At 37.2% G+C, this 26,390-nt stretch overlaps 2 non-coding genes across 2 annotated transcripts; one reads left to right on the top strand and one right to left on the bottom strand.

Moving 5' to 3' along the window:
* Positions 1-15,352: 15,352 nt before the first annotated feature.
* Positions 15,353-15,464, top strand: LOC120271287. Its single transcript, XR_005539904.1, has one exon. It is a non-coding gene; the product is annotated as a small nucleolar RNA R71 (small nucleolar RNA).
* Positions 15,465-23,464: 8,000 nt separating this feature from the next.
* LOC120271360 lies at positions 23,465-23,571 on the bottom strand. The gene has a single exon (XR_005539972.1). It is a non-coding gene; the product is annotated as a small nucleolar RNA R71 (small nucleolar RNA).
* Positions 23,572-26,390: the final 2,819 nt, after the last annotated feature.

Raw genomic sequence — 26,390 nt, 5'->3', positions numbered from 1 at the left:
TAGAGTGGCAAAAAATTATTACCATATAGACAGAACCAAAACCACACTCACCAATATAATAAAGCAATGAAGATAACAAAAATAGATACAAAATCAACTGAAAATGAAAGCTACACATCTAATACATCAAGACTGACAACAAATCATCATTTTCTATTTTTTCCCCCAGTATTATTTTATATGCAAAAACAAATTTCATAGAACAAGTGATTCCAAAATGAATGGCATTGTTACAGCTTAATAGCATCAAAGGGCAGTGCAGAAATATAAATAAGCCAAAGTAAGTATGCCCAAAATAAATAAATTAATAAAATCCAACAGACTATATGAAGATCAGATCCAACGTGGAATTTCCATATTGTCTTACTTCAAAAGTGAGTGCAAATGTTCTAAACACTAATAAAGGAAGAATTATCTCCTAGGTTTTATGAAGATCGGATCCAATGATGAAATTTCCAAGATGATCATACTTTCCAACTTAACAAAACTACCTAAAAAATGGTTGACAGCATGTGGTTGCAATCCATTTGTGCTAGTGGGTTGCATGCGATCCAGGCTGTGAAGTGTCTGTCGGCTCTGACACAGCCAGCTATCATGCATTTATATCTAACATTTACCCTTATGTTTGGATAAGTAATGTTGTGCTGGTGCGAGGTTTTCTTTACTCCTCTCAAACTCTCACAAACTAAAAAACTGCATGGAAAATGACCATTCTCAGAACTACTACCTTCTTATTTCTCAGAGTACCCAATACCTGGTGTTGAGACTAACCTAGTTTTATTCTTCATGTTAAACAAGGAGAATGACCATTAATAAGTGCTTGTGTATAAGTAATATGAAGTATACTTTTCTCACATTGAGCATCACTTTTATTAGATTTTATGGCTCATTCGTGTGTTTTTATGTTTTTTTGTGCATTTAGTGTTGTGGGGACATGTTTAGAAGAAAGGATGCAAAAGTAGATCATGTACACGATTGTTGATGAAATTCTTGGATTGAACAAGAGTTAAGGCACAAGTTATGCTCATAGACATGTGGGTGTGTGCCAACCTCCATTATGCTCAAGTGAATATACAAAGTGGAGGGGCACAAAGGTAGTCACACTCATATGTTCCGACTTGTGCAACATTATTAAGAGTTTCATCAATGTGGTTTAATTAAAGAAGTGACGTGATCTGCCGCATGGATGTGTGCCCAATCATTCAGACTTGATGAAGAAAGTGAATTCGGGAGCATTTCGCGAAGTACTATAGCAAAATCAATGCAGTAAAATCACTGTAGAAGTTACTATTCATAGCTCGTAGGAAAAGAAGCCCTGGAAACCCACACGGCATGTGAAAATTCCACACACCGGTGTGAATGCCCAATTTCAACCCTATAAATACCGCTTTGAGATTTTTATTTGGGGATCTTCTTCCTATCTTTAACCTATCTTTTGGGGCAAGCGCGACTAGGGTTTGGAGAGGCTTTTTCTGAGTTTTAGGAGTGGTTCTACGGCATTTGATATCGATTCCCTTTAGAGGAGATCTATTGGGGGGAGCTTTCGTCGGCATTGAAGGAGTCTTTGGAGAAGATGAAGCGGCTCCTCAAGACCATCGATACAGATGACAAGTGGGTTTTCTCTATGGATTTCTTGCACTTATTTTTTTTGATTTCATTGTTGATTTTGTATTGCTCCATGGAGAGCTAAATCCCTAGTGGGTGCTTGGACTTGTTAACCCTAGGATGATTTTGTTTCATTGACTTCTATTATGTTTCCTTTAATTGATGTTTTAATTGAGTTTTAATCTTGTATGCTTGTTGATTTCATTTTTCCTTAGAGTGACACTAGGGTTGAGAATTTTTCTAGGTAATCCTTTGAAGGGGTGAAAACTTCATTAGGATTAGACTTAGCGAGATTGAAGAGGGTTGAGATGGTGAGTCAAGAGGTAGCTAAACATTCCCTTTCCCTTCCGATGTGATTTATCCTACCTCCATGTTCCAAGAGTTCTTTATGGTCACGATAGAGTGAAGTGCTAAGAGACAAACTCCACTGGGGTTTAGTTGCACGAGCAAGAGTGAAGTGTTAAAGTAATCCTTAGTGCTTGGGCTTAATCGTGATTAGGGGTCTTTCGCCTGGACCAAAGGGTTAGATCTATTTTAGGAAATAGGGTTTATCACTTGGAATCCCTAGAGCTCCAAGCAGTCCTACATAGTGTGAGGCATTGAGAGTATCCCTTTCCGCTGGGGCATAGTGTAAAGGGTTAGTCACGATTGACCTTAGGTTTTGGACCGTGTGTCTTTGGATCTCCACGACTCACTAAGCCTCAATTAGGAGACATAATATTAGTCTTGCACTTAAAACAATAGTCCTAAGGTGAACATCATCTGAGTACCCCATTTTACCATCGATTACATCTCCTTACTCCTCTTGCTTTCTCTTTCTTTTTTACTTTTCTTTGCATTGATATTTTGAAGCGGCATCACAACTTGGTTTTCACTCTAGCTAGATAGCAATACTTTGTGCTTTTGAATAACTATTCTGTCACGCCCCAACCCTAGCCAGGTATGTGGCAATTGCCATGACAACAAGGAGTGGACCTTACAGCGTCCCACTTTCTAGTCACCGTAAGGCTCAAACAAACATGTTATCATAACTCACTGAAGAATGAGACAACTCCAATGCAGGTTTGTTTTAAATACAAGAACAATACACAAAAGTATAAATACAGGGTTCCAAATACAACCAAAAGTATAAATACAGAAATAGTACACAAAACTCAAGTCTAGTGGATCCATAATATTTACATGCACACTGCAACTAATCTAGACAAGAAGAAAAGGTAGGTCAGTCTACTACCTGCCCAGCACAACCCAATCCAATATCACAGCCTGAGAAAGAAAAATGAAGAGTATTGAGTAACAGATGTTACCCAGTGAGTGGTGACAGCATAGATATAACAAAGTAGTAAAGCATTCCAAATAGTAATTACCACAATAATAATAACATATAAAAGTATTTCAAGGTCTTCAACAGATTAACAAAGTTCAAAAAGATTTATAAATAGTACAGGTAAGTAGCATTTTCTGACACATTGAGCACCACTCAAAATACAGGCTGGACTCAAACAATTCCCAAGCTAATCGTGGTCGTGACTAGCTACGGGATCACCAAGGTGTTTTTAAAACTTTTAAAATTCACAAATGCTGGTTTCCTTGGTGTTGGCCACTGAGATCTCCGTGTGGTGACCCTGGGTTTCTCACATATAAGAACCCCCTGTCAATGGCTCCGCACACCTCTTGACCAGGGTAAACTCAGGGTTGACCACACTGGATCCCATTAGGCCAAACCGTGGAACCCCGCACTGCAGTGTCGGACTGAAGTCCGCTGTCTTCATCAAAATCCAAATGCATGCCAGAATGCAATTCTTTCCAATTCCAACTCTAGGAATCAAGCATATGATGTTTAAATACAGAAATATACATCAATCCATATTTCACTTGCATGTAAAAGACATTTACATGTAAACATGCTTCTTTTCAAAAATAAATACGCATAAGTATACTTGAATCATTTCGCCAAATAACTCCATGCTCAAAATATCCATATATATATATATATATATATAGCAAATGAAATCTGGTTTAGCATCAAATTTAAAATATAAAACATATAGAGAAATATTATAATACTCTTACTAAATCTATGCAATTAACAAGCAAACCACTTACTGAACCAGTCATCTCGCCTTGAGATGAGCTCACAGGTTGGCAATTTTCTTCCCCTGGGAGGAAGCTTCGCCACCTAGAGTCAAACAAGAAATTCAAGAACCAATTAACACATGAATGGAAACTAGAATGCATGCGAATGCAAGGTTACATGTCGAACATGTAACTCTAGGATTTTAGGAGAAAACAATGTCATTTTGGACCCAAACGACCTCAAATTGAAGTAAAACTAGTTCCAATGAATTCCAAGTAAGAAGGGCTTCGATTTGGACCAAAGAAATACAAGAAAAGGCCAAGATTTTTTTGGTGCTACTGCTACAGTCTCGTCGATTTACAACACCAAAACATGAAAGTTTTTTACAAACATACACACAAATTAATCACAAGATAGAGGGCTTTGATTTGAGCCTAAAAACAACTCAAACCAAGGGTATTTCTAAGATTTCAAGGGTTTTCAAAAAAGATGAAATACGAAGAAAATACGAAGGAAAAAACCTTGGATCAAAGCCTTAACGTACTCAAGAGCTTGGGAGGAAGAAGTTTGAGGCTTTGATTTGAAGAAAAAGTTTGTCGACAAATTTTTTTTTCAACATAAGTCTCTTGGCTGAAATGAAGAAGAAGAAATGAAAACAAGAAGATAAGACTAAAATGCCCTTCTAATAGAAAATAAAAAGGAATGAGTTCAGAAAACCTTTTTGCCCCTGGTTTTCTGCTGGTTTTCACACACAACCTACTATGCACTCATGCAAGGATGCCACTAGTGCAAAATGACCATTTTACCCCTAATGTATGTACAAAAATAAAAAAAGAGGCTAGAGGTCAACAATCGGGACAGGGTACCACATATTCCTTGTGGATTTGACTACCCACTCACCGTAGTATTTTATTACTTCAATGACCTGTGCACTTGCGGTACACACACGCAAGGGGTTTGTCAACCATTCATATAGGTAAATTTTTTGAAAGGTCACCCACTTTTCATCATTTTGCAAATTGATCACCCAGCTTCAATTTGAAGCTTTTTGGTCACTCACTTTCAATTTCATCACACCGGCAGGTCACCCTATTTTTTCCAGCCCCTTTTTGCTTACGTGGCTGTCGGAGGAGGTGAGTCAGGCTACTCTTGACACGCTGGATGGCTTAGCTGGACACGCCACGTTAGCTCCTTCTTCTCCAAGAGGATTTTGGTTACATAATGAGGGTGAAGAAGTCAGCTTCTTCTTCTCCAAGCTAGCATTGACAATGGAAAGACGAGGGTGAACAAGTCAAGGCTCAATCGAGCTGCTAAGTAGGAGTGGATCTTCTAACGTGTTTTGTTTGTTTTTTTTATGCCCTAGCTGTGAAGTTTAGATTCCTGTGTGTTTCAATGTAAATAATTGGAAAGAATGGAGATTAGATTCTTTTTAATCCTTGTTAAAACCCTAGCTGAGAAGTTTAGTTTTTGTGTAATCATCTGTAAAACCATAGCTGCATAACCAAAATCCTCTTGGAGAAGAAGAAGCTGACGTGGTGCCCCTTCACTTGACGTGGCGTGTGCTGCTCGAGCTAGTGAGCTTCACTTGACATGGCGTGTCCAGCTAAGCCATCCAGCGTGTCAAGAGCAACCTGACTCACCTCTCTGGCAGCCACGTAAGCAAAGGGGGGCGGAAAAAGACCGAGTGACCTGCCGGTGTGATGAAATCAAAAGTGAGTAATCAAAAAACTTCAAATTGAAGCTTGGTGATCAATTTGCAAAATGATGAAAGGTGGGTGACCTTTCAAAAAATTTACTCCCATTCATATAAAACATTAATATAATTAGTCTAGAGATAATAGTAATCACTTCTCACGTGCAAAACATGGGTGGGAAATTTCTCACTGATCATTCAACCTGAAACATGACAATCACATGAAAACCTTAGATTCAAACATAATTAAAGAATGTTTTTTTTTTTTGGTGAAGACCGATTTAGTTATGGGATAAGATTCACCATGTGCATTGAACTTCAAAAGTTCAAAGCCTCTGACATTGCAACCAACTCTACATACTAAGAAAGAAGTATTTGTTCCCTTTATCGATAAACTATATACTCAGCTAGGTACAAAAGAGAACTAGATGAAATGACGAGATAGATTAACTTATGTCCATGTATATGTATATATAACATGTTGTAGCCATCATATCAAACCTTCAGTCTTCAATGCAGTGGTGGGCAAGGGACGCGTGGATGCAATGGAGTCTTTGAAGGACTAATTCTGATTTATTCACAAGGATTTAAGTTCATCTCATATTAGGTTGACCAAATATTAGTAACACAATAGATGCAGACTCAAAAGTATCACCTTATGAGCAAGGATCCAAGAACCACTCTGCTACAATTCATAGCAGCTATTGCACTGTCAGCTTGAAAGATTACGAAATTATAGATTAACCAACATGTTGATGAAAATCTATATATAAGTTCCAATACATCTCACACTACTAACAGTGTTATCAAAGAAGAGAAGATACTCAGAAAGCAAGTTGTTCTTCACACAATTGTCATGGAAGAATGCATCATGAATTATGGGCTCAGCTATAGAAAATAAAATTATTATGTTATTAAACATATTGTCCTAACAATAAATGGTAGTTCGATGGAAAAACATGAACAAAAGGTATTATAGTGTAACAAATTCACAAGTGAAGGATCAAATTGAAAAAATTGGAGCTTGAAGGATTAGTGTACAAGTGAGGTAAAAGTAATTGATTTTCTCTCGGAAACACATGCTTATTGGAACCATTCAAAGAAAAATTAATAGTATTCTTATAGAAATGTTTAGAAAGAGATCAAGAGCACACATGTGGGAGAACTCATGACAAGCCAAACTCCACTAAAAAGCCTCCCTTGTTAATTTCTTTTTGGTTATGGACCTTGCACCTGATTAATTGTATAAAACTAACCAAGAAATCCTAAATTGTTGAAAATAGAAATAACCAGAGATCAGGAACCCTAGAAATCTAGCCACAAAGAAGAGTAAATTTAACAATCCCAAAAAACAATGGCACTTATACAATCTTTAAAAAAAATTGAAAAATATCAAGGATAAATAATAGGAAATTAGTGATTTCCTAAAGAGAAGTAAGATAAAAAAGCAATATAAAGATTATTGGTAATTAGATCCTAGGATGGCTACTAAGAACTTAAACTCCATTGAAACCAAGAAAGACTCAAAATAACAAAAATGATCAGAAAAACACGAGAAACTAATAACATAAAAGAGAATTTATCAACCCTAAGAAAATCAACTCCAATAAAATAAAAAAAAATTGCACAAAAAAAGGGGGAAAAAATGTAATCAGACATCCTAGAAACTAGCAACACACACACATACACACAAAAGAAAAGGAATTCCAAAAAATTTGGAAAGACAACCTAAAAAACACTTAAAAATACCAGGGAGCAAGAAAGGAAATCCAGTGATTTCTGAGAGGAAAGAGGAAGAAGAGTAAAAGAAAGGCTATTGGCAAATAAGCTCTTGAGATAGCTAATAAGAAAGCGAAAACCATTAAAATCAAGAAAACCTCCAGAAATCCAAGTAACTAGCAACACAAAAGGAGAACAATAATTCCCAAAACTTGAAAGAAAACTTTGATAAACTGAAAAAAGGAAAAAAATTCTACAAAATTAGTAATTAACCAGGCAAAAGAGAGATCAAAAAGGAATATCAGATTGTTGAGCGTTAGTTTCTAAGATAGCTACAAAGAAAACATAAAAGTAAACTACTCCATTGAAATCAATAATTCTCTCACTCATTCTCTTCACTCATCACTCTCCCACTACCGCTTATCAATCTTCCTCTTTACTCTCCCACTAATCACTCTTCTCCTCTCTCTCTCTTTCCATCCCTCAAACACCACCACCACCACTACCGGCCTCCTCATATCCATCTTCACTGTCCCGGACCACTACTCTTGCCAGATGGAAATGCCCTAGCTAATGGAGATGTTAATGGAGGATGTGGATTCATACTAAGATTTTGATTGTATGCCGATGATGGAGTTTTCCTGAGACTCATTCACAAGCACTTGATTCCGGCTATGTGGTGTGATGGATGGAAGCGTTGCAATGGATGGTGCGATAGATGGAAGGGTTCCGATGATGGATGGAACCGTTGAGAGAAAGATAGTAGAAGGTGAGCCATTGAGAGAAAGATAGTGGTGGGTTTTATATATATATATATATATATATATATATATATATAAATATGTTAATGTAGAGTGAGCCATTGAAGAATTATTTAGATTTATGAATTTTTAATGAATTATTAAAATAATTGTAAATATAACACATTCATTTTTCAAAACAAATATAATATATATTGTTTAAAACATAATTTTCATAATTATTAATATTATTAGTAAAATAAAAACTAAAAAATTATTTTTACAAATTAAAATGTTTGTTTTCATATATTTTAATAAAATATTTTTTAATATAACTATTTAACTTATTAATAAAAATAATAATTAAAAATATACTTTTTTCTATTAGAAACGGATTAAGACAGGATCTTTTATAATATTTTAATAAAATATATTTTGTATATTTATACCAACAAAAAGATAACCTTCAGTGAATGTCCAATTTGTTCTAACAGTTATAAAATTTCATTAATATAAACCATTTCTAGTTACACAATTTGACCGTCACTATAAATAATAATCAATATGTAGTAATATTTATACCAATAGGAAAATTGGTGTCTCATTAAATGCTTAATTTATTCTAATAGTTATAAAATTTCGTCAGTTTAAATATTCTACATCTACAAAATTTGACCGTTACTATAGATAATAGTCGATATATGAGAATAGCTATACTAATAGAAGAATATGCATCAATAAATGATAAACACCTAAATGTATGTATTATATACATATTTATGTTGTACTATTCATTATAAATTGATGATTCGATGCCCTTTTTGTGGTTTAATTGGTCTTATTCATGTTTCAGGTGTCGAAGATGCCTAGGTGAGCTCGACAACACAAAAGAAAAGGAAAACAATATCTAGAACGACGTTTTAGAGCCCGATACTATAGCAACAATGTAGCAGTTACTACAACACTAAGGAGTTAAGAAACGACAAAGTATCGGGTTTTGTTGACGAGTTTTCTGACGGCCGAGAAGACGCTGGTGAACCGACTGAAAAATGCGCACTTTACTGTAGCAATATTGTAGCATTTTACTGTATCACTTTACAGACTTTCTGGTGAAATCCCCAAGCTCTTACAGGTTCCTTCACGCCCATGATTGAGGCCGTGAAGCCAACCCGAGAAGGTTTTTAAAGAGATTTTTTAGGCGTTTCGAGACATCTTGTTCTCCTACCTCCTGCCATCCTTCTCCATCTTCCAAATCTGGGGTAAAGAAAGCTCAAGAAGACATCTTTGGGGGTGAAAATTGAAGGAAGAGGTAAGATTCGCCAAGATCTCCCTTCATCTCCCATTGTAGAAGCTTGTAAAGGGCAAGGAAGCCACCCTTTTGGTGGCATCGTTGGAAGCTCTCCTAGACTTGTCTCTCCTCATTCACCACTTGAGGGAGTTTAATGTTACTTTATTTGGTTATTTTTTGTGGATTTTATCATGTATTTTGTTAGTATGAACAACCAAACCCCAAGGTCACTGGATGTTAGTGAACCTTGGGGTGAATTTGTGTATTTGGATGCTTTGATCTATTCTATTGCATTTGGTGTGTTTGTGATTCAAGATTTGTGTACTTTGATGTATTGATATGCATGAGAACTCTGTATGTTAATTTCTAGGTTGTACCTAGTTGCGTAACCATCCCCTTGTACTAGACACACTTAGCTTAGAAGGAATATATGTACAAATACGCAATAACCATCGGGTATTTTGTGCCCCTCCAACATTAGGGTTGGACCAAGTTTGAGTATCCCCCCTAATTAGAGAATTCCTTACTTGTAATGTAATTGTAGGTGGATTTGGTTGGAAGAAATTTCAGTATCAATACTAGTATTAGATTAGGGGTCAATTGCCATGACCATCGAGTTGACCTATCTTAGGAATCTCTTGGTCCAAACCACTAGTTGCTTGGTAGTTCTAGCATCCTTCTCACTTTAGTAGCCCCAGGGGAATCCACATCCGTAACCAGCTTCATCCCTTGATTTCTACCCCACTTCACCTCGATTGTATACATCTGTCTTAGAGTCCTTTCCACTTCTTTTGTAGTTTGGGGCAATCACTCGAATCTGTAGGCTAGACAACAAGCGAAGAGGAAGTAAGGGTAGCTCCTTGGGCCCTGGAAATACGACCCTCTTATGCTTGCATGAGAGGTATTACTTGATGACCCCGTGCACTTGTAGGTATCCCACCAATAAATATTTGATTTATTTAGACAATCATAGAGTTGTGTTGGTATGAAATCCGTTAGTAAATATCTTATTTAATTTGACAGGTTTGAAAATACTATTGGTAAAAATTATCTATAGCTATGGAATTTGACCAACACTATAGATAAAAGTCAGAATACAATAATAGCTATGCTAACGGAGCAAAATCTGTTAGTAAATATCTTGTCTATTCTTACAATTTTAAAGTAGTGTTGGTAAAAACAGTCTAAAGTTATAAAATTTAACCATCGCTATAGACAAAGTCATGTAAAAATAGTCTATAACTATGGAATTTGACCATCACTATAGATAAAAGTCATAATACAATAATAGCTATACTAATGGAAACTAAATCTGTCAGTAATTATCTTGTCTATTCTGACAGTTTTAAACTACTATTGGTAAAAACAGTCTATAGCTACGTAATTTGACCGTCACTATAGATAAAAGTCAGAATATAATAATATAACTAAATAAATGAAATCCGTTCAGTAAATATCTTATCTATTCTGATAGTTTTAAAATATTGTTTGGTAAAAAAATATTCTATAGCTACAAAATTTGACCGTTACTATTATAGTGTCGGTATATGGGCTTGCTACTGACATATATCCAAATTGGGTGACATTCTTTAAAAGCTTCTCACATTCGGAAGACCTAAAGTGAATCAAGTTCAAACAAATGCAAGAGGTTGGAAGAAAAGACGTTGAGTGAGCATTTGGCATACTTTAATCTCGGTGGGCAATTGTACGTGGCCTTGCCCGTTTTTGGCACAAGAAAAAATTGAGAGATATAATGTACACATGTATAATATTACATAACATGATTGTTGAAGATGAAGGAGATACAATCACAAATTGGGATGACAATAAAAGTGAATCCCCATTCCTTGTTAGTTAAGGATGCACTTAAAGATTCTCAACAATACTTAAGACGAAATGCAAAATTTCGTGATCAAGAAGTAAACCATCAACTTCATTCAGATTTGCTAGAGCCTATTTGGCACCACTTCGGAGTGAATGAAGACAAAAAATTAGTGTTTTATATCTTTTATTAAGAATTTAATTATGTAATAATTTCAGTGTTTTTTAATTTATATAAATTGTTTCTTTATTTCTTCATCATTTTGATAAATTATTTTTTACATTTTTATCATCCACAAATAATTATTTTTTCCGAAACTAATATAATAATTTATTATTATTCATATATTATTATTTTAAATATTTTTTTTTTGGAAATTTAAATTTTTAAATGTACTATATAATAATTTTATTATTAATATTTAAGGTTTTATTAAATAAATATGTTTTAATGAAATATATAAATGTAAATAGTTAATAAGTTGAATGAAATGATTGTGGATCCCATTTTATAATATAACTATTATGGGAGATAGTTTAATGAGTTGATGAGGTGTCATTGGCATCAAACTCTAGAATAGTCTAACGATTAAAGATACCCTTAGGTGCATCATGGTCGATAACAAGACCATTAGAGAGGGAGAGGTGTTATTGTTAGGTGAAAGAAAAACAAAAGAAAGAAGAGGCTCACGGGTCGTAAGGAAGAGTAGGGAAAAACAAGGGGTTCAAGGGTTATAAGGAAGAAAAGGAAAAAAGAAAAAAACAAAGGGTTGACCAAGTTTAACTTCAGTAGGGTCCACATACATAGTCCATGAATATATAACGCTCGTTTTTCCCATTAAGCTTTGATCTCTTTTCATCTAGGACATTTGCATAACACATATTACCAAACATCTTCATTGACTAATGTTTGGCTTGGCACCACTCCATGTTTCAGTTGGTGTCTGGTTCAGAAATGATTTTGTTGGACTTCTATTAGGAAACATGAATAACCATATTGATGATTTTAGCCTAAAAAGTGTTGCACATACTTTTTTCTTTAAGCATAGCTCTTGTCATCTCCACAATTGTGTGATTCATTCTTTCAGCCACACCATTTTATTTTGGGTTATATGCTACCATCAATTCTCTTCAAATATTGTGTTCTTTATAGAATCAGTCAAAACTTTTGAAATAAAATCACCTCCTTAGTAATTTCTCGAAACTTTGATTTTCAAACCATTGCCTTGAATATTTGGAACACCTCAAAGGCATCTGATTTTCCTTATAAGAAATAAAATCCAATTCATTCTTCTATAATAATCAACAAAGATTAGAAATTACCAATTTTAACCTTTATAGATGTTTGCATCTTCCCACAAATATCTCCTCGAACTAGCTCTAGAGGTCCTCGTGTTTGCCATGATTCTTTAGTAAGGAAAAGCTCCTCGATGGAGTTGGCTTTCAGAAAAGTCTCAGTGAAGCTACCCTCTACATCAAAGGTGATGAAATCAAATTTATTATTGTATCTTTTAACTTTGATGTTATGTTGGTTACAGGATGTGATGATGATCTTGTTATGAAATTTAAATAAGACATGCAATATATTTTCGAGCTAACCCACTTTCTGGGAATGGAAAATTAAGCAAAAGAACAACAAAATTTTCATCTGTTAGAAGAAGTTTGCAAATCTATTATTCTAGTCCTTGCTATATTGAGCCACTAATATATCCTACTACATGAACCACATTGACTCATACCAGCTTTGGAGCATGCAAAGGAAAATAATCTTGAAGTTGTCATTGTTTGTCCATAAATGGTTCTTGGACCTACATTGGGCCCACTATCAATTGTTGTACATTCTTTCTCATCAATATTTTGAAAAGTCTTATGCACTCCACAACGCTTTTTTTAAAAAGCTTGGATGCTCAGCTAGACTTGTTTATCAAATTAAATGAATGATTTCTAAACTTCATTTCTAAATTCATAAGATAAATGAGAATACCACCAAGCTAGCACGACTTGTAATGCTAGCTAGTGAACAAATTGTATATAGTATCGTTAAAAGTTTATATTAAATATTCATGTATTTTTATTTTATTTTTTTTATGAAATTTAGACAAGCCACATGTTAGGAGTGTGTGTATAGGTCAGAGATTGATCATCCAGCCCATGTGTCCCCATCAGAGGGTGAGAGGTTTGGATTGCGAGCTCACACCTACCATAGGCAATATGTAACAATCACTTCTTCCATGAAGTCTTACACTACAAATCTTTAAATGTTTCATCCTTAATTTTCTCAATAGGGCCAAATATTGCAAGCTATAAGCCTTTTAGTTTATTTCTTAAATTTTTTACTTTACTGAAGCACAAAATAAGAGCAAAAATTGATCGATATTTATTGTTAATTTTTCTAAAATACAACATGACCCTTTTCCTTAATTGGTTATTGCTCTTGATTATTTTATACGTTTACATAATAATAATTAGCCAATTTTTGAACCCGCTACTTTTATATTTTGATATAAAGCCTACTATAATCATAATAAAAAAGGATATATTTTCAAAAAATTATGAAAAAAAATTTATAATTCAATGGATAAATATCAAACTGCCCTATAATAATATAGTCGTATTTTATTCCCTTCCCTATTCCAACATTTATAGTCCACAATTTGAATTCTATCTCTACTTGGACACAATAATCAAATATATATATATATATATATATATCTTATCATTAGTTGAAGGAAAATGCTAAATTGAAAATCAAATGTAGGTGCAACTAAGAAAGGAAAACAAGGAAGCTACATGGAAATGAGTGGGATTTAATTCAATAACTAATAATACAAGTTCTTAAAGTGAATGTGCATGAAAGGAAAATGATGCCCTTTCTTAGTTTTATAAAGAACACTTCCGGTTATTGTTTTATTTCTGGCTTAGAAGTTTTCTCTTGGTGTTCTAAGAAGCAAGATATTGTTGCATAGTCTACACTTGAAGCTAGATTTATTGCTGCAACTACTATGAAAAATCAAACCTTATGACTTAGAAAAGTATTGTTTGATTTGAATTTGTAGCAAAAAGGGTGCATAGAAGTGTTTGTGGATAAGAAAGTAGCAATTTCTATCTCAAATATTTCTTTTTCATGGGAAAACAAAGCATTTAAACATCAAATGTTTTTCTCAGAGATGTGTAGAAGTAAGGGTCTACTGGTTTGAAGTATTGCAAGATTGATCTTTTTTAGTAGGCAGACATGTTCATCATGGCTTTACCAAGAAGCAAATTTGAGATTTTAAGGGAGAAACTTGGAATTTATAGCAACTGAAGTAAGAAGGAGTGTTAAAGTTTTTGCCTTAGTTGCTGCAAGAACTTGAAAAATTAGTCAATGTTTTTACTCTTTCTTCCATAGTTTTAGTCATGTTAACTTTTTGGTTGTTTTAGCTGTTAGTTGTTGTTTTTTAGGAGATCATTAAACATACTCCATTTGTTGCTTATTTCTCAGATTTGTTAGTTGAAATTTTTTGTATTTAAACACATTTTCATCACAATGAAATCTCAGAGATATCTGTAATGAACTTTCCTATTTGTTTCTTGGTTTTGTTTCATCTTTTTCATTTTCAAAGTCAAGTTAGAGTTAGAAAATTAATTCCAACAATATATATCCTTAACCATTCTTAACCAAACAACATAAAATCTCCATCGACACTTTCTTATCCATCTTTATCACTCTTCAAAACATCAAAATGGACAGATTGGACCGTATATCATCTTCATAGACTGGGCCATCATCCTCGAGGTGTTTCAACAATACAACAAAAGAGTTGTCTTTGTTGAAATCCTAGGGGTTGGCTAGAAACATTTGGACTGCTGATCTCATCCATCTTTGTTGAAATCTTGGGTGTTGTCTCAAAACATTTGGACAGCTGTTCTGATCAACATAGGTCTAGTTGTTCTTGTAAGAGAGACTGGGATAGTTTCGCCAATTGGAGTTGTAAGAATTAGAGAATGGATCATTGTGTGTCCTTTGGCTAAAATTATAGAGATAATTTGCTTGCACCATTAATGGTTTTGATGAGGAAGATGCGATCAACTAACAATTTGTAACCAAGTGTCCTGTGCAACCGTAGATCTCACGTGTAAGATTGGTGGCATATGCAGCATTCATGTTGAGTTTGTCATACCTTTGAGCTAGTGCATCCACCTTGGCTACTATAAGGTTTAAGGTATCCACGTCATGCCTACCTGTAGCTTTTGGTGTAGTGTTTCTCTCACTTGACCATTGGTAGTGATTGAGTGCCATGTCTTTGATCAAGTTATAGGATTCTCCTACATTTTTATTCATTAATGCTCCCCCTGCTGCAACATCAACTGAAATGCATGCATTATAATTCAATCCGCTCTAGAACGTTTGTATCACTAGTCATTTCTCCAAACCATGGTGGGGGCACAATCTCATTAACTCCTTGAACCTATCCCAAGCTTCATACAATGATACACCATCGCTTTGAGAAAAACCAATAATTTGGTTCCACAATTGAGTAGCTTGCTTGGTGGGAAGTGTACAAAACTATTTTAGGATGCTAGTTTTATATTTATGACTAATGTAAATATAGTAACCTATCCATGTGCAGCAGAAAATTAGGGATGTTTGTTAGCAGATTTTTCTCCTTGACCGTGTAATTAGTTAGCCAGTTCCTATTTTTGGGGATACAAAAAGATTCTTTCTCTATGTATATAAGTATGTTCAAACTGAATGAAAGGAGATGGAAGTTTCTCTTCATGCAATTTCTACATGGTATCAGAGATCTCATTGGAATCTTAGTTCCACCACCATTGATTTTTTTTTAATTTTTGTTCAACTCGTGAGGGTCATCCTTGTAGTTCTCCATTGTTGTTTCCTGCTTCTTGTTCCATATCAATCATGGTTGAAACCTCTTCAATAGCTATCAACCTATCTTTGGGTCACACATCTACTCTCAATACTTCCATCATCGATGGTAGTCTTCTTCCATTGACTAACCACAAATTAAGTGGACACAATTATTTGAAATGGTCCCAATCTTTTATGTTGTTCATAAGTGGCAAGGGTCGTGATGACTATCTCACCGGTATTACTAAGCCACCAAACAAATCGAATTCCAATTTTAAAATTTGGCGTGCAGAAAATAACATGGTCATGTCTTGGTTAATCAACTCCATGATCACTGAAATTTGTGAGAATTTTCTTCTCTATTCCACAGCTCCTGAAATTTGGGATGCCGCACGTAAGACTTTTCCCAACAATGAGAATAATTCTGAACTATTGCATGTGGAGAGTGTTCTTCAAGATCTAAAACAAGAAAACTCATCTGTCACCACCTATTTCTCTAATCTTACAAGATACTGGCAGCAACTAGATATGTTTGAAACTCATGATTGGAAATGCCCTAATTATAGAGCCATGTTTAGGAAATTTGTGGAGACTAAGTGGGTCGTTAAATTTCTAATGGGACTTGATAAATCTCTAGATGAAGTCAGGGGTCCTACAAAACCTCTTCCTAGTTTAAGGAAAGCATTTTCTGAAGTCCGATGAAAAGAAAGCCGAGGTAAGGTCATGTTGGGACAACCCGAGACTCTTCCTCCTTCTGAAGGTTCAACCCTCACATGCTACCCTCTCATAACTATGTCTCGGCTCAAGCTCATGTTGTTCATGGTCCTTCACAACACATGAATGATAACAGGCCTCATCGAGGGACACCTTGGTGTGACCACTACCAAAAAACGTGGGCATCTCAAAGAGACTTGCTGGAAACTTCACAGCAAACCTACAGGTTGGAAATCTAACCAAGGGCCAAATGAATGCGAAGCTTGTTGTAATATAGCCATCGTTGAGGCATCTTCGGCTTGTAATCAAACACCTTTTACCAAAGACCAGCTTGAGGCTCTCCAGCAGTTGATTACTCAAGCTAATTCTCCATCATTGTCTATAATATTTTCTACTAATAGTGTGGCACACAGAGGTAATATTTCCTTGCCCTTTGGTGTAGCCAAGTCTTACTCAAACATGTGGATTATTGACTCAGACGCCTTAGATCACATGATTGGCAATTGTGCCCTGCTCAAAGCATACCACCCATGCCAGAAACCTATGTTTGTTCGAATAGCTAATGGGACTTATTTTAAAGTGGCTTGTGTTGGAATTGCCACTTCATCATAGAATTTAACTTTACATTCTATCCTCTTTGTACCAAATTTAGATTGCAATTTATTATCTGTGAGCAAACTTACAAGTGTCTTGGATTGCATAGCAAAATTTTCTAGTAAATCTTGTGTTTTTAGGACTCGGGATCGGGGCGGATGATTGGCAATGCTGAACTTTGTGCAGGTCTCTACATTCTTACACATGACGAGTCTCCTAAAGGACCTAAAGGAAAGTCTTGTCATTCTACTAGTCTTAGTCCAGAATATCAATCTTCTAGCATTTCCTTACCATCTAGCTTGTCAAATAAAGATAGTGATGTTATGATGTGGCACTATTGCCTCGGTCACCCAAATTTCATCTACCTCGAATGACTTTTTCCATCATTGTTTACTCATAAAAGTTCAAAATTCTTTCATTGTGATATATGTCAGTTATCCAAACATACTCAAAATTCCTATCCTTCTCAACCACACAAAACTTCACACCCTTTCTCAGTCATACACTATGACATCTGGGGCAACTCATGTGTTGCCAATGTTAACGGGGTTCGATGGTGTTTACTATTTATTGATGATCATACTCGACTAAGTTGGGTATTGCTCATGAAAGACAAAGCCAAAACTAGTCAAATATTCAAATCCTTTCATGTCATGATCTAAAACTAGTTCAAAACAAACATCCAAGTTTTTAGACTGACAATGCTAGAGATTTTTTCAACACCATCATTGGGGAATATTTGCAAATTCATGGCATTTTTCATCAAAGTTCTTGTGTTGATACTCGCCAACAAAATGGGATAGCTGAGAGAAAAAATCATCATTTGTTAGAGGTTGCACGTTCCTTATTGTTCACCTCTCATGTTCCCAAAAGATTCTGGGGTGAAGTAGTCCTCACAGTCACTTACCTCATTAACCAAATGCACTCCAGGATTCTGAACTTCAAAACACCAAGTCAGTCTCTTCATGAAGCTTTTCCTACATCTCATCTTAAAACCCAACTTTCCACTCAAAATCTTCGGTTGTTCTATTTTTCTCCATATCCATGCCCAACATAGAGGGAAACTGGACCCCCGAGCCACAAAATGTATATTTCTTGGTTAATCTCCCAATAAAAAGGGTTACAAAATTTTATTGTCTTCTCACTAAACAGATCTTTCATTTTATGAATGTCATCTTCTTCGAGCATCAACCTGTTTACCCTAAATTCTCAATTCAGGGGGAGAATATATAGAATATCAAAATTGGGATTGGGATTCTCTCATCTAGAATACTTCCATAGTTGAGTCACAGCTTCTATCCCCACCTTTACTAGAAATACTCTTCAATCCAGAGTCAGTCTAGTCATCATCAAGTTTGCCTGATGTGACTCAAGTTCTCTTCCTACTAAATCTATCCCTGATGAACCTGCAGTAGAGAATGAACTCCGAGTCTATTCAAGAAGAAAACATCATTGAAAATAGTCATAGCTGCAGCCTGCACAATCTCAGCATTACCATGATTTTTCCTTGGCTCCATCATCCATTGAAAATATCCAAGGTATGGCTGACACTAATCCAGTTTCTATATTTGATCAATCACCAGCTTCAAAGTCAAATTTGGACATGCCAATTGCTTTGCAAAAAGGAATCAAACCCTCTACACATCATCCACTCTAACATCACTTGTCATATGTGAAGCTCTCACCAAATTTTAGAGCATTTGTTATGAAGATTGACTAGATTCAAGTCCCTACCATAGTCTATGAAGCCTTGTAGATACCTGAATGGAAAGTTTCTACTCTTTAGGAAATTAGAGCTCTTGAAAAGAATGAAACATGGATAATTACCACTCTTCCTCCTGGCAAGCATGTTGTGGGATGTAAGTGGATATTCTCTGTAAAGCACAAGTCAGATGGTAGTGTGGAAAGATTAAAAGCCCACCTCATGGAGAAGGGATTTACTCAGTCTTATGGCATCGACTACCAAGAAACTTTTGCTCCTGTAGCCAAGCTAAACACTATCAGAGTCCTCATTTCCATTGTTGTTAATCAGGAATGACCTCTTCTTCCGCTAGATGTAAAAAATGCCTTCCTCAATAGATATCTTGACAAATAAGTGTACATGAACATACCCCCGGGTTTTAAAAATGATTCTACGGTCAACAAAATATGCAAGCTCAAAAAATCCTTGTATGGCCTCAAACAATCCCCTAGAGCATGGTTTGATAGATTTACAAAAGTTCTCAAGAAAGATAGCTATCTTCAATGTCAAGCTGATCACACCCTATTTGTCAAACATACTACAAATAGAAGATTCACTGCTCTCATTGCATATGTTGATGACATCATTCTTACTGGAAACAATATTGAAGAAATAAGTTGTCTAAAGAATTGACTTGCAAAGGAATTAGAAATTAAGGATCTTGGAATCTGAAGTACTTCCTTGGTATGGAAGTAGCTAGATCAAGAAAAGGCATCTCAACCTCTCAAAGGAAATATGTACTGGACATTCTCAAGGAAACAACAATGACCCGGAGTAAACCTGCTGGCAATCCTATGGATCCTAATACAAAACTAGGAGTTCAACCTTACAGCAGTTGACAAAGGTAGATATCATCATTTGGTGAGAAAAGTAATCTATCTTACCCATACCTGTCCAGATATTGGGTTCTAAGTCAGTGTGGTTAATCAATTTATGAACAACCCCTCCAAGTAACATATGGAGGTATTTTACAGGATCCTGCGATATCTTAAGAAGGATCTAGGTAAGGGATTGTTTTTTAGAAAAACCACAATGGAACTATTGAAGTCTTCATAGATGCAGACTAAGCTGGATCTCCTATTGACAGAAGATCAACGTCAAGGTATTGCTCATATTTATGGATATTTGTGGGGGAACTTGATAACATGGAGAAGTAAGAAGCAACCAGTTGTTGCTAGAAGTAGTGCCGAGGCAGATTCAGGGCATTGGCACATAGCATATGTGAGAAAATATGGCTGATGAGTGCATTTCATTTAGATATTTTTATACCATTTCCATGTATTTATCTTGTCTTTAAGCGTTTATTTGTTATGATATGATGCTACTATGGGTATTATTGTGTAATTGTGCAGAAAAATATGTTCTTGTGTAATTGTGAGGAAAAATATGTTCTTATGTACTTGTGCTGAAAAATAGGTTCTTGTACAAAAAGAACAAGATTTGGCACAAATACAGTGTGAAAAGAAGTAAAAAAAAAAACAATGTTACAGGTGAAGCACGGGCCAAGCACGGTACAAGTAAAACACTATACCTCAGTTACTATAGCAAATTATTGTAGTACAACTTGGAGAAAAAACACGGTTTCCGTGCCCAGATCATTCGCGTGCTTGTGGGAAGCACGGGCCAAGCACGCTCATGCTTACCTCGTGAAAATCTCTAATTTGGAGAAATTGAAGAGCACTGTCCTGTTTAGAAAGCACGGCCTAAGCACATTGGTGCTTAGGCCATGTTGATCCTAAAAATCCCTTTTAAGCAAGATCTAGGTCATATTTAGGGAGTCTTTTCTTCTTCCTCAACCAAGGTCTTCCCTTGTACATTTCTAAAGCTGGAATGAAGCTATGTTGCAAGAGCGCGAGTGGAGTAGAGCTTAGCAGGCGAGACTTCATCTGAACACCATCGGAGTGGTTTGCAAGGCAAAGAGGGAAATTTTTCATGGCTTCCTAATCTTTTATTTTCGTTAGTCACGTATTGATTTGTAAAACCATGAGGGGATTAACCATTCTCTGGTTCCCTGGATCTATGACCTTGAATGTTTATATATTATGTTGACTTACTCTTTTGCTTTGTCTATGGAGTTTTATTGTGTTCTTGTGTTAATTCATGTGTTGCTGATAAGTGCTTGTGTGATAAGAATGCGAAAATGTTCTTTCCTTATGATGAGCATTACTTTTATCAAGTTTTAGCGCTAATATGTATGCATTTATGTTACTTTCATGCATATAGGATTGTGAAGCCGAATGTTAGAGAAAGAAGCCAATGTAGATCGTGAATGCACCGTTTGGAGGAAATCTTGAGAAAGAGCAAACGTGAAGACATAAGTCGGGTTCAAGATGCGAGAATGTGTGCCAACCTCCTCGTATTCAAGTTAGCACAATGATTTGGAGGGGCACAAAGGCAGTCACATTCAAGTATTCTGGCTTGTCCATGTATAGCAAGATCTCCACCAATGTAGCCGTTTATTAAAAAGAGCAAAGCTATCTATGACGTAAACGTGTGCCCGTTTACGTTACCTTGATGAGAACATGGATTCGGGAGTATTTCAGGCATGCACTGTAGCAAGGCACTGCAGCAATTCATTATAGCAGGTACTGTTCACAACCGGCCGAAAAAAGTGAATTCCAGAGAATCCACACGTGTGTGTGGAAATTATCCACGCCCGTGTGAAAATTCCACATGGGCCGTGTGGAGAATCCCCAGGGGCGTGTGGATGCCCGATTCCAGCCCTATTTAAGGCCGATTTCAGCCCTGATTTCAATATTCTTTTCTCCATCTTTTCCCCAACTTGAGAGGGCGGTGGCTAGGGTTTGGAGAGCTATTGGCTAGGGATTGAGAGAGGTTCTAGAGCTCTGACATCACGCTCCGTTTGGAAGAAAGTTAGTGGGAGAGCTTTCGTTGGCACCGATCCGGCGAGGTGTATCCTAGGCTGGACAAAGGGACCCTTGGACGAGTAGAGGCTTCTCCACAAGACCATCATCACGACTACCGAGGGGGTTTTCTATGTATTACTTATTTTTACATTTGATTTCATTGATTGTAACTAGCTCCATGGAGAGCTAAACCCCTTAGTAGGTACTTGAATTTGTGAACCTTAGGATGTATTTATTTCATTAAACCTTGTTATATCGCTTTCATTAATTGATGTGTTAATTGAGTTCTAATATTGTATGCTTGATTGTTTGAATACTCCCTTAGAGTGACACTTAGGTTGAGAGTTCTTTATGACAACCCTTGTGAGTGAGTGACACACCACGAGAGTTAAACAAAGCTAGATTGGAGAGGGTTGAGAAGGTGAGTCGAGAGGTAGCGGAGCGTCTCCTTTCCCCTCCGGTGTGATTCATCCTACCTCCATTTCTTCAAGTTCTTTGCGGTCATAGTAGAGTGAATGGGCTAAGTGATGACCTTCCGCTGGGGCTTATTTATAGAAGCAACGGAGTGAAGTGTTGAAGTGATTTTAGCACCTAGGGCTTAATTGTGACTAGGGACCTCTCACCTGGACCAAAGGGTTAGGTTTATATCTAGGAAGAGGGTTTATCACTTGGAATCCCTAGAACTCCATGCGATTCTATCCGAGTGCAAGGTGTTAAGATTATTCGATTTCTCCTCCGGGACATGGTATAGAGTTAGTCACGGTTGAAGAATTTCCACGACTCATTAATGCATTAATTAGAAAGCATAATAGTTGATTCTGCACTTGAAATGATTATCCTAGGCGGAACAATATCCGAGTACCCCATTTATATCAATTGCCTTATCTCTCAATTTTATTGTATCTCTCCTTCCTATTTCTTTTATCTCTTTTTATATAAATCTCATTCATCATACCATCAATTTATTCTCATCATAGTTAGATAGAAATCATTGTGTTTCTATTCACTATTCCCTGTGGATACGATACCCACTCACTTGGGATTTATTACTTCGACACTCGTGCACTTGCGGTTTACAAGCATATTATGTCTTGTCAAGTTTTTGGCGTCGTTGTCGGGGAATAGTTGTTTAGAAATACTTTGCACTTTGTTTTTCTTAGCTATTCATTCATTCATTCTATTTCACATCTTCTTTTTCTATCATCATTCTGATTTGTTTTCTTTCTTTGGGTGCAGCTCCAGGTTATGACCTGAGGGAACCCTTTGATATTGATTGAAGGAGATCCTAAACTTGAACGTACACTCAGGAGAAGGGGAAAAGAACCTGTGCAAGAACCGTCTAATCAAGCTGAAATAGAAATTAAGGGGTCAGATAATATGGCAGAACAGAATAAGCAACAGATAATATGCTAGACCCTCAAGTTTGGGCACACAATTGAGCATTGTGCGACCCCCAATTACAGCTCTGAATTTTGAGCTGAAGCCAGCATTCATCCAAATGATTCAGCAATCAGCGCAATTCAATGGTTTGGACGATGAGGACCCAAACAACCATATAGAGAACTTCTTGGAAGTTTGTGATATGCTAAAGATTAACGGTGTATCGGATGATGCTATTAGATTGAGGGATTTCCCATTCTCTCTCAAGGGAAGAGCTAAACAGTGGCTACATTCTTTGCCCAAGGCCTCCATCATGACTTGAAACGAGATGGTCGAAACTTTTCTTGCTAGATACTTTCCTTCGGGGAAGTCGACCAAGCTTCGCAATGAGATATCGTCATTTGTACAGATGGAGTTAGAGTCATTATTTGAGATATGGGAGCGCTTCAAGGATCTTTTACGGAGGTGCCTACAGCACGGATTTCCCGAATGGATGATTATTCAGACTTTCTATAATGGGTTGAATCTGAGTGCAAGGCAATTGCTAGATGCCGCCACAGGAGGTACAATGGGGAGTAAAACCCCGGAAGAAGCCCGACAGTTAGTAGAAGACATGGCCATAAACAGTTATCAGTGGAATGCGTGAGAAAAGAAAAAGGTGGCCTGACTCCATGAAATAGATGCAGTAACTTCATTGGCGACTCAAGTGGAATCGTTGAGTAAGAAGTTAGACCTTCTAATTTCTAATAGAGTGATGGTCGTAACTACTTGCACCGGATGCGGTGGAGGACATGCTCCCTCTGATTGCCTTATCTTTATTGGTGATGCATCTTCAGTGGAGAAAGTCGATTTTGTGAGTAATGTAATGAGGAACCAAGAGAATCCATATAGCAATACCTACAATCCGGCTTGGAAGAATTATTGCAATTTATCGTGGAGCAACCAAGGACCACAAAAGGCCATGGTACCAATGGGTTTCCAACAACAACAACAAGCCCCAAACATGGAGAACCGAGTTTCAGGCTTGGAAACCCGAATAACCGATTTAGAGAAGGCCTTGACTAGGTTTGTGCCATCGTCGGATACAATGTTTCAATCAATCGTAGCTACACTTCGCAACCACACCGCTTCTTTGCACAATCTTGAGAATCAAGTGGGGTAAATTGTGAAGTCTCTATCAAAGAGACCACAAGGAAGCTTGCCGAGTAATACCGAGACCAATCCTAGAGAGCATGTGAAGGTGATCACTTTGAGAAGTGGTCGTGAGGTTAAGGGTAGGCTTCCCAGTGAGAAGCCCAATTTAGACGCACCCGAGGTCATAGAGGTTGAGGAGGGAGCAAGCGAAGAGAAGGAGGTGGCACCCAATCTTTCAAGCCAAGAATCCCTTATCCCTCTAGATTGAAGAATGACTAAGGGGATGAAACAATACAAAAAGTTCCTGAGTTTGTTTAAGCAACTCCACATCAACATTCCCTTTGTTCAGGCATTATCCCAAATGCCTAAGTATGCAAAGTTCTTGAAAGATTTGTTGACCAACAAAAGGAAATTGGAGGAGAGTGCCTTTGTGATTCTAAATGCTTCTTGCTCGGCGGTCTTGCACAAAAAATATACCGAACAAGAAGAAAGACCCCGGAAGCTTTATCATTCCGTGCAACATTGACAATTTGGGTGAAGAAATGACATTGGAAGACTCAGGGGCCAGTATCAACGTTATGCCATATTCTTTCTTTCAGAAACTAGGCTTGGGAGAGCCTAAGCCCACTCGGATGACATTGTAATTGGCGGACCGAATGGTGAGACATCCGAGGGGCATCATTGAAGACGTGCTTGTCAAGGTGGACAAGTACATATTTCATGTAGACTTTGTAGTGTTGGGCATCGATGAGGATGCGGATGTACCTTTGATACTTGGGAGGCCATTCTTGCACATGTCCAAGGCATTGATAGACATGGACGGTGGGGAGTTGACACTGAGGGTTGGAGATGATAAGCTTACATACCACCTCGCCGAAACCATGCGACATTCTCTTGATTTCGATGATACTTTGTATTTTCTTCACACTACTGATGAGATTATTGATGAATACATGCAAGAAATGTTCAATCCGGACCCGTACGTGGGTTTGTTCGACCAAGAGGTGGACGACGAGGAAGTAATGATGCTTGGTTCAACGGAAGAAGTACCATCTACTCCGGGGATTATGAAGAAGGTGCTCCGGAAGATAAAGAGGGGGAGGAGATGCCACTGGAAACTCTCTAAGGCTGTTGGGGATGTGCGAGAACTGAACAAGTTGGATGAACCATTGCTAGATGGTAATAAGCCCGATAACTCTCCCTCTACCTTTAAGAGACTTTGCTCTTCATGCTTTCAAGCTATGGGTAAGAGGGAAATCTTCATCTATGAACCCCCGTGAGGTAAACAAGGTACGTCAAGCTTAGTGACGTTAAACAACCGCTTCTTGGGAGTCAACCCAAGTGTTTACTGTTTTCTTAGTTGTTAGTTTAGTGTTTGCATGAATAAGGTGTCGAGTGTTGGTGTCTATATATTTTAATGCATTGCTGTGATTTTCTCATGGATTTTTGGTGCAATCGTGCCCGTTAATGTATTTGGCGAAGATTTGGTTGTTTGAGCGAGTTTTCCATGTTTTAACTGGTGTATTTTGCATAGTAAGGCAGGCTCTGGATGTGTATACATATTCAGGAATTTTCTGCAGAGCCTGCAGAGTTTTCTAAGGCATCCAGAGAAAACACATGGGCGTGGGTATTTTCTAGACGCCCGTGGGTCTACATTGCTAGCTCATCCAGAGAAGGCGCACTAACGTGGACTTGCCCCCTGTGAACGACCTTGTGAGTTTCGCACGCCCGTGGGTAATTTCTGCATGGGCGTGCGTCTTCTTAAAGAGACTTAGCAATTTTTCCCCGAGAGCGGGCGATCCTGTGATAAACGCACGGGCGTGGGTAATTTCCACACACCCGTGTGGATCTCTGCAGCAGAGCTCTCCTCCATCCCGAGAAGACACAGGGGCGTGCGATCGCCCCTGTGAGTTGGACCTGTGAATGTCCACGCCCGTGCGAAAATTTTGCACGGGCGTGCGAAACACTTAGTGATTCTTCTCGGTTGGACAGAGAAGCCATAGGGGTGTGCGTTTGCCCCTGTGGGTCGGGTGAACGGGCGTAGGCATTTTCCACACGCCCGTGTGGTTGCGTTCAGAGAGGTTGAATGTTTTCCCAAAAACACACAGGGGCGTGTGTTTTCCCCTGTAAGTCTCTCTAGTGGAGGCGTACGGGCATGGGTAATTTCC

The sequence above is a fragment of the Dioscorea cayenensis genome, chromosome 10 (genome assembly GCF_009730915.1).
Source record: "Dioscorea cayenensis subsp. rotundata cultivar TDr96_F1 chromosome 10, TDr96_F1_v2_PseudoChromosome.rev07_lg8_w22 25.fasta, whole genome shotgun sequence".
In the NCBI taxonomy this organism is placed as follows: domain Eukaryota; kingdom Viridiplantae; phylum Streptophyta; class Magnoliopsida; order Dioscoreales; family Dioscoreaceae; genus Dioscorea; species Dioscorea cayenensis.
Note: the sequence above shows the minus strand (reverse complement) of the source record. Positions and strands in the feature narration are given on the sequence as shown.